The sequence below is a fragment of the Vulpes vulpes genome, chromosome 11 (assembly GCF_048418805.1).
Source record: "Vulpes vulpes isolate BD-2025 chromosome 11, VulVul3, whole genome shotgun sequence".
NCBI lineage: Eukaryota > Metazoa > Chordata > Mammalia > Carnivora > Canidae > Vulpes > Vulpes vulpes.
In genome coordinates this window covers 81,500,973-81,509,061 of record NC_132790.1, presented here as the reverse complement: position 1 = coordinate 81,509,061, position 8,089 = coordinate 81,500,973, and the positions used below count along the sequence as shown (strand labels likewise).

At 45.7% G+C, this 8,089-nt stretch overlaps 1 long non-coding RNA gene across 1 annotated transcript; it reads left to right on the top strand.

Moving 5' to 3' along the window:
- The first annotated feature begins 272 nt into the window (after positions 1–272).
- LOC140594459 (uncharacterized) lies at positions 273–7,858 on the top strand. Its single transcript, XR_011995267.1, has 2 exons — positions 273–4,499; positions 7,002–7,858. It is a non-coding gene; the product is annotated as an uncharacterized lncRNA (long non-coding RNA).
- Positions 7,859–8,089: the final 231 nt, after the last annotated feature.

Sequence of the window (8,089 nt, the reverse complement as noted above, 5' to 3'; positions counted from 1 at the left end):
TTAAAGTAACTCTAGGATGCCTGGGTGGCTCAGTGGTTGAGTGTCTGGCTTTGGCTCGGGTCGTGATCCTGGGGTCCTAGGATCGAGTCCCATAGCGGGATCCCCCTGGGAAGCCTACTTCTCCCTCTACCTATGTCTCTGCCTCTCTCTCTGTGTCTCTCATGAATAAATAAAATCTTTAAAAAAATTTTTTAAAGTCACTCTAATAATTCTGTATATGGTTAAGCCACCAATTTGATGTTTATTTAGGCTCATTTGTTTTATTTTGTATTCAGTTTTTATGTATATTTTGTTTTGTTCTAATTTTCTTCAATTCTTTATATTTTCATTTTAAAAATTTTAATTATTTAATTAAAACATCTACATGATTTCAAAGGCAAAACTATAAAGTAAGAGAAATTTAGAGAAATTCAGCTTTCATTGTTCTTTCCTAATTCTTTTACACTCCCCCATGTGGGAAACTTTTCATTTCCTCTTCAGCTGTTGCTGCATTTGTTTTGAAATGTAGACAAATATGAATTTATTTATTTATTTACTTCTTTATATTTCCCTAGTTCACATAAAAAGTCGTGTCTTATACACATAATTCTACATTTTGCCTTTTTCATAAACAATATATGCCCTGTGGATTTTACCAAGAATGCAAAAATTCTCCTTATTTATTTTTATAACTATATAGCACTCCATTGTGGCTGGAGTGGCTTACTAAAACAGTCTCTGATAGCTAGAAATGTGGGTTTCTAGTATTTTGCTGTTATAAGGAGTGCTTCAGTGAGTAGTCTTACAACATGTCATTTTGGTTTTGCTAGTGTGTCTTTGGAATAGATTCCTAGAAGTAAGATTGCTGAGTAAAGGGGAAACAGTTATATAATTTTGCCAGATATTACTAAATTTCCCTCCACAGAGTTTGTGCTATTTTGCATTCCTATCCTGCATACATTTTAAAGAGTAATGTGATAGTTTTGTTTAATATTTACAGTGTGTCAGAAATTATATATATTGAGGGGCTCCTGGGTGGCTCAGTCAGCTAAGCATCTGACTCTTGGTTTTGACTCAGGTCGTGATCTCAAGGTCGTGAGACTGAGCCCTTCATGGAGTTCCACTCTGAGTGTGGAGTCTGCTTCAGATTCTCTCTCTCTTTGCCCTTTCCCACTGTGCATGAGCTCAAGATCTCTCTCAAATAAGCATATTAAAAAAAAAACTTTATACATATTGAGAGCAATTTAGACTTATGATAAAATAGAGTTAAATTTTGAGGGAGTACAGTATTTCAAAACATTTTAGGGTTTCTCAAGGAAAAAAGTGTTAAACTATTAGGTGATGTAAGAGACTAAAGAATGATTGGTTTATAGTCATATTGTTCCCAGTATACCTTTGACATGAGGTACACCTGTGTCCCTATTCCTGCCTCTCCACCCATTATCTGGGTGACCCTGCACAAGTCACTTAACCTGTCTGGGCCTCGTGGGGAAGACATTTGTGGAAAATGCCAGATGAGATAATGTATGAAAAGCCTTTGGCACGGAGTCTGGGGTAGGTGGATGACCACGGGGGAGAAATTATTATTATTTGACTGTTCTTGCCAGGACCACGCTCCCCTTCCCTCTCCTTGTGGATCTGCATTGAGGAGGCAGCTATGAAAGGACTGAATGGGCCAGGGGTGGGCTGAACAACTTGTCCAGTTTGCCTCAGATTTTTCTGGTTTTAACTTTGAAAGTCCCATGCGCTGGGAATTCCCTCACTCCCAGGCAATCTGGAACAGCTGGTCACCCTCTTGGGGAGAGAGACCTGGCTTAAGGGCCAGAGAGTTAGAGACAGCTCTACCCCTGTTCTCAGTCACATAGCAGAACAAAACAAGCTACTCACATAAGGAACCAAGAGCTGTTTTGAAGTTAAAATAGGGACCTCAGCTCGAAAGGCTAAACCACCAGGGGAAGTCAGGCATGCCCAGCTCCTTTCTCTTAATCTGTAGCTGGGGATGGTTTTTTGTAAGGCCTTTGACCTTTTGGTGTCATCTGTAACTGAAAACCCCCTTACCTGTCTCAGAATGGTTGAAGGTAATATTTTATTGATAACAATTGTGAGGTGTATAGTTAGCCTATTGGCTATTATGAAATATGGATTTTAATGTAATAATAAGAAATCCTATGAAGCTGTATTTAATCTTCTGTATTCATTGGAGTAAGTCATTGTTTAATATTGACGAAGCGAGTAAGAACACTGGTATTTGGCAGCCTGAGCTTCAGGACTCACGGCAGGAATTTTCATGCCAGATTTATGTCACTCAGCTCCAATTATTCCAACATTTTCATGAAAGGAAAATGTCCTTCCATAGATTGCAGGGTGCCCCATGATTGCCAAGAAGTAGGCCAGTCAGCCAGAGAGTTGAGGAATATGCTGGGATCTACCGACCCACCTCCAATCCTCTCGGGCTGCAGAGCTTCCCAGGGAGCTCTCTGGTCCCTGCAAAGGGCCAAGGAACAGTCTCAGGGTGTGGCACTACAGGCGCTCTGAAGATTTAGCCCCATTGGGCTTATAACATGAGTCATACAACCAAATCCTGGTAATTGCCTCTGAAAGTGTAACTTTTGTCCAGAATAGTTTCCCAGTTTTCAAGACCCAGGATTCCTTTCTCTTAGCGGGTACTCTGTCAGTGGGAAATGTGGGCCATCTCCTGTGGCCAGTTACTCACTCTCATGCTTCCTTTGATCTGAACATCCACCATGCCATTTTTTTTAACCCTGTAGTTTCTTTTTTTTATTTTAATTTTTATTTACTTATTTGAGAGAGAGCATGAACAGAGGGAGGGGCAGAGGGAGAGAGAGAAGCAGACTCCCCGCTAAGCAGGGAGCCCAACATAGGGCTCGATCCCAGGACTTCGAGATGATGATCTGAGCTGAAGTCAGACACTTAGCCGACTGAGCCACCCAGGCACCCCTACCGTACAGTTTCAGGTGCATTGTGTTCCATCATCCCTGTGGGGATGTTCGGCCAGTTGTGGCAGCCTGGCATTTAACAGCTCCCAGTAAAGTGAATAAAGCCCCATGCTTGGGGACTTGCCTACTAAACAGACTGCCTCCTCAGAGCTGGGGATTAAAACATTTTTAAATTAATTCCTCATTTTGATTAAGTAATACATAAATCTGATAATAAAATGCAATAAAAAGGAAGTTTCTCTCTGACTCCTGTCCTCCATCCTGTCCTGCCAGTGTCTTAGTTTCTGTCCAGAGCTAACTTACATGTCCTTTATTATGATGACTTTTAACATCACAAGTAGAGTCCACCTACTTATAAACTGCCCTGTACCCCGCTTTTTTCCACCAACATGTCTTAGAGTCTCAATATTTCTGATGGGAGGAAGTAATTGGGTGTCTTTGTTGGAAGGAACATGGACCTCTTCAAAGGATTTGTTTTAAAGTGAGAGGCTGGCCTCCAGGGAACCTCCAGACAGGAGCGGGGAGCAGCTCGAGTTGCTCTGCAGATCTTTTAGGACCACTGCCTATTCTCTGAAGAGAAACTTTTGACAAAGGCCATTGAACTATCTCCTCCCAGTTCGCCTTCTTGTATGTGTGGGTGCATGTGTATGCACACGTGCATATTTCTAACACCCACTGCCTTGTGCGGGATGTGATAGGATGGGGGAAAATCAGCCCTTGTCCATCTTATAGCACTGAGCACAGGGCCTGGTACATAGTGGATACCTGAGAAACAGCTGATGGTCTCTTCCTGGTCCCTCAGCCTAACTCCTATACTTTAGCCATGATACACCATTGTTTTCCCAGCTTCCCAGCCCCTGCTTAGGAAAAATTTTGTTGTTTCTTGTGATATTTCAACTCTTCTACCTGGAGTATCTTCCTGAGTTCATTATCATCCATTGAGGTTGTGAACATGCATTCTGGGCACCCTTCTCTGGAAAGCTTTCTCTGACCAGCTGGGCCAGCCAAAGGCCACTGAAGGCATCCCTCTGTCTCACACAGGACTGCCCCAAACCCTAACACTTACTCACACACAGCAGCCCCACCCTTACCAGAATCCCAGCGCTAGCATCGACACCAGTGACACGGTATCATACATGTGGAACAGTGCCTCACTGGGGCCTGAAGGCTCTCAGTGGCACCTGGAACCAGAGAGTTCCCAACAGCCTAGGGCCCCATCTGTGGATCTGCCATCCTTCCAAGGTGAGCCATTGTCTCTGCAGCTGGGAGCCCTCAATGGGTAATTTCTTCTTCATGCTCTCTCTTGCCTATTCTTTTCTTTAAACTCCCGAGAAAGAGGAAGCTGCAGACAAATATGGGAACAGGTTGTACAAGCCACAGAAAGGACTTTAGATTTTGCTCCAGTGAACTGGGAAGGGTTCTTTGGACTCTGAAATGCTCTAGAAGAGTGACAACATCGGGCTCACATTTTAAAAGACCATTCCACAGCTGTGTAAAGAACACATTCTAGAGAGACAAAGGCAGAAGCAGGGAGACTGGTGAGGAGACACGGCAGTAACCCAGGTAGGAGAAGATGGTGCTCGGACTGGGAGGCAGCCATGGAGTTGGTGGGAGAGGTGGTCTGGTTTGGTCTGGACAGAAAACTGGAAGAAGAGCCAGCAGGAGTTGTCAGTGAATGGGGGACATGGAGGGAGACAGGCACCAGTAGAAGCCCAGGGTTTTTGTCTTGGGCTCCTGGAAGGTGGGATTGGTAAAGCTATGGGAGGGGCAAGTGCTGAGCAGCTTGACAGGGTCAGACCCTAGGATACCCACTGGGTCACCATCTGACCCAATAAAACAAATCTTCGCCACGACAGGCTTCAATTTCTTCTAAATAATCGGTGGTTGGAGACACAGGCTTGCAGAAAACCCAGTGTGTTCCCCTTCTGGGGCCCACTGTGTAGTGCAGTGATTGTGTAAGGCCTTCCAGTAGGGTACGGAGCCCGGGGGGCTGCTCTTTCTACTCCCAACAGCCTGATGACGCCTGCTCCAGTCTTTGCAAGAACACCGTCTGTGGCAAGTAAACTCAGTTATTGTGTTTAGGTCTATATCCTCCAATTCAATACTACAAGATAGTTTCTAGACTGCGAGCTGGCTACTTTGGTTAAGTGATGACTTTTGTTGTAAACAAATAGCACAGCCAGGCAGCCTCAACCGCAAAGCATGAGGAATTCTGACCCCATCCCACCATTGTTGTGGGAAATGTCCACTCTGTGTCTTTTGAAACAATAGAGCCCTCTGAAATGTAAACAGTGCCTTTCCCCTTGGATGTCCCTCCTGGGCCATCCTTCTCCCCTCCCCCTGGGTCTCTGCAAGTGAGTAAATTCTGCCAGGAGACTCTCCCTCTGGGAGGTCAGGGCTGAGCCTAGAGCTCCTGTGTTCTTCCCAGGCAGGACTCGGGCTTTCAGTGAGAAGTGGGAGGACCTCTCTGGGTCTCTGCATCTGTAAGTTTGGGGAGTGAGCAGATCATCAAGCATCTGAGTTTCTGGACATTGTCGCTTGAGGCTCTGATCCGGGCACCTGGCAATGCCTCCCAAGAAGGTGTCCATTGCATGGTGGAGGCACTTCCATGTTCTTCCTTTAAGAAGTCATGACAGGGCTCTGACCTATGAGGGAAGATAAGGACTCAATAACCAAGAGGCAAGTAGGTGTCCTCCAACCCGTTCCGGCGTGCAGGCTTCTGGACACTTTAGGAAGATAATGATGGTGGTGGCTAACATTTATTGAGGGGCTTGCTCTATACATGACACTGTTCTAAGCACTCGATATATATTATCATATCGTCTAATCCTCACAGCTACCAAACGAGGTGGGTGATGTTATTGTTGCCATTTTGCAGTTGAGGAAATCTAGGCTTGGCAAAATTAGGCAAGGTGACTGGGTCACACAGCCTGGGAGTGCTGGGGCTAGGGGGTAAGCCCATGTAGCCCAGTTTAAGAGCCTTCATGGTGATGGCTGCTCTTAGGCAGGGTAAGAGAGTACCTTCACACAGTGGGTAAGGGATCGCCAGTCACCATAGCATAGAGGCCTTGCAAACACATGTAAGCTTGCTTTGGGGGTTCAGAAATGAATGGGACAAAGTTCTTGCCATTAGGGAACTTATGGCTTTGCAGAGCAAGGACCGTGTGCAAAGCCCACCACCCTGACCAGTGCCCCTGCCCAGTCGTTGTTTTATAATGTTCCCTGCATGAGTAAAAATACAGAACCTTGTTTGCTGGGATGCTAGTGTTACTGGGCTGAGACACCTGCCTTTGGGGGCTTAGACACTACAACACACTTCCTTACATTGTTAATGGTGAACTTCAGTGGGGGTGAACCATGAGGCCAGTGTCTATTGTGTTCATGGGTCTAGCACGGGGCTTGGCACATTGTAGGTACCTGGTGAGGCTCCAGTTAACAAAAAGTGTAGATCGTTGAGAGGAGAGAGGCTGCTGTGCCATTAGCACGGCAGAGCCGGCACCCGGGTCACCCCGATGAAGGCTCCCGAAGTCACAGGTGGATTTTGTGGATGACTCCCCAGGGCCCTATCGTGTGCCCTGGGAAGTGATAGTGCTTTGGAAATATTCTTTAGCCTTAGGACCTGTCGGTGAGTGTGCCTTGGAGGACCAGCCCCAAGGAGGCCTGAGTAAGGCTCTTCGTGGAGTGCACGGGAGGCTGGGAGGAGGCTTCAGAGATGGATGGGAAGAGTAGAGGCCCACTGCATGCTGGGTCCAGACTGTCACTCCCTGACCAGAGGATTTGGAGAAGGGAGGTGTGCCGGGAACATCCAGATCCTCCTTTGAAGGAGCCAATCTCCCATGAATGGGTGTCCAGGACTTCCTCAGGTGGGAGATGACCAGCCAGACCAAGAGCAGCGTAGCAGCACAGGGCAGGGGCTCCCAGGAGAGTTACCCACCTTCCTGCCCTCCAAAAGGTCAGAAAGAACTTTCAGCCCTTCAAAGACATTGGCGATAAGTGTCACTTTCATTCGATGAATATTTAATGAGCACCTGCTTTTGTACCAAACCCCTTCTTCCATCCCACTAGGATGATGAGCCCTCTTTCCCATACACTGAGAATTCTCACTTAGAGGGGCCTGCGCCTCTCCCTGAAGCCAAGAGGGTGGCCGAGTGGCATGGACTGGAGCTGGAAAGTCAGGCTGTCAGAAGCATCAGGAGCAGCAACTAGGCCAACTGGTCGCAGACTTTCTTAGCTACGGATTTTTTTTTTTTTTTAAGAATCTTACCTGGAACCCCACATAAAGTGTTTTACTAAGCATAACTTTATTTGTTGCCTTCCTGTTTGCGGTGTGTGCTTACTAAACCAATAGGTGAGAACAATAAGGCAGATTTGATCAACATAACCACTTGAAATCCAGGGTTATGGAAATCAATCGGAATCATGCCAACCTAGGCATCTAGTGCCTTCCCACATATCAGGGATTCTCCACCTCAGCACTGTTGACATGTATAATTAGATATTTCTTCATTGAAGAAATGCTCAGGGCCTGTCATGAGCATTGTAGGATGCTTACCACTCTCCCTAGTCTCTACCTACTAGATGCAAGTAGTAACACTCCCCTCAGTAGTGAAAACCAAAAATATCTCCAGATATTGTCAAGTGTCCCCAAGTGGGGAAGGGGAGTGCAAAATCACCCCATCTGAGAACCACTGCCATCTATTTTAATTGAATATCAAGAAAATCCTGTTTCACATGGGGAAGTACTTGTATTTGGTAAGAGTGTATTTTGGGGTTTTTTTTTAAATCAGCTCGCTGGACTCTCCTAGGACCATATTTAATTAATGTTTTATTCTAAGGTCTGTACCAAAAAAAAAAGTTAAAAAGCAGCAGCTCAAGTTAATGTGTTGGTAGTTTTCAATGTACTAAAATTTGTATGTAACACATTTGTGTGGGTGTGTTGTTTTTATTACAATTTTGAAGAATAGGAAAATCTTCATATTAAAAACATTCAGACCAAATGTTGGCAGGTCCCCTAAGCCGTCTGGGAGGCACGTTCAGAGATGCTGGTTTCACATTAGGAGGCAGCTGTGGAGAGGCCAGGTTGGGCAGTAGGGCAGGGTCATGGTGCCCCTCTGCTGCCCCAGAGACCCCAAGACTTCATTGGGCGATGCTTG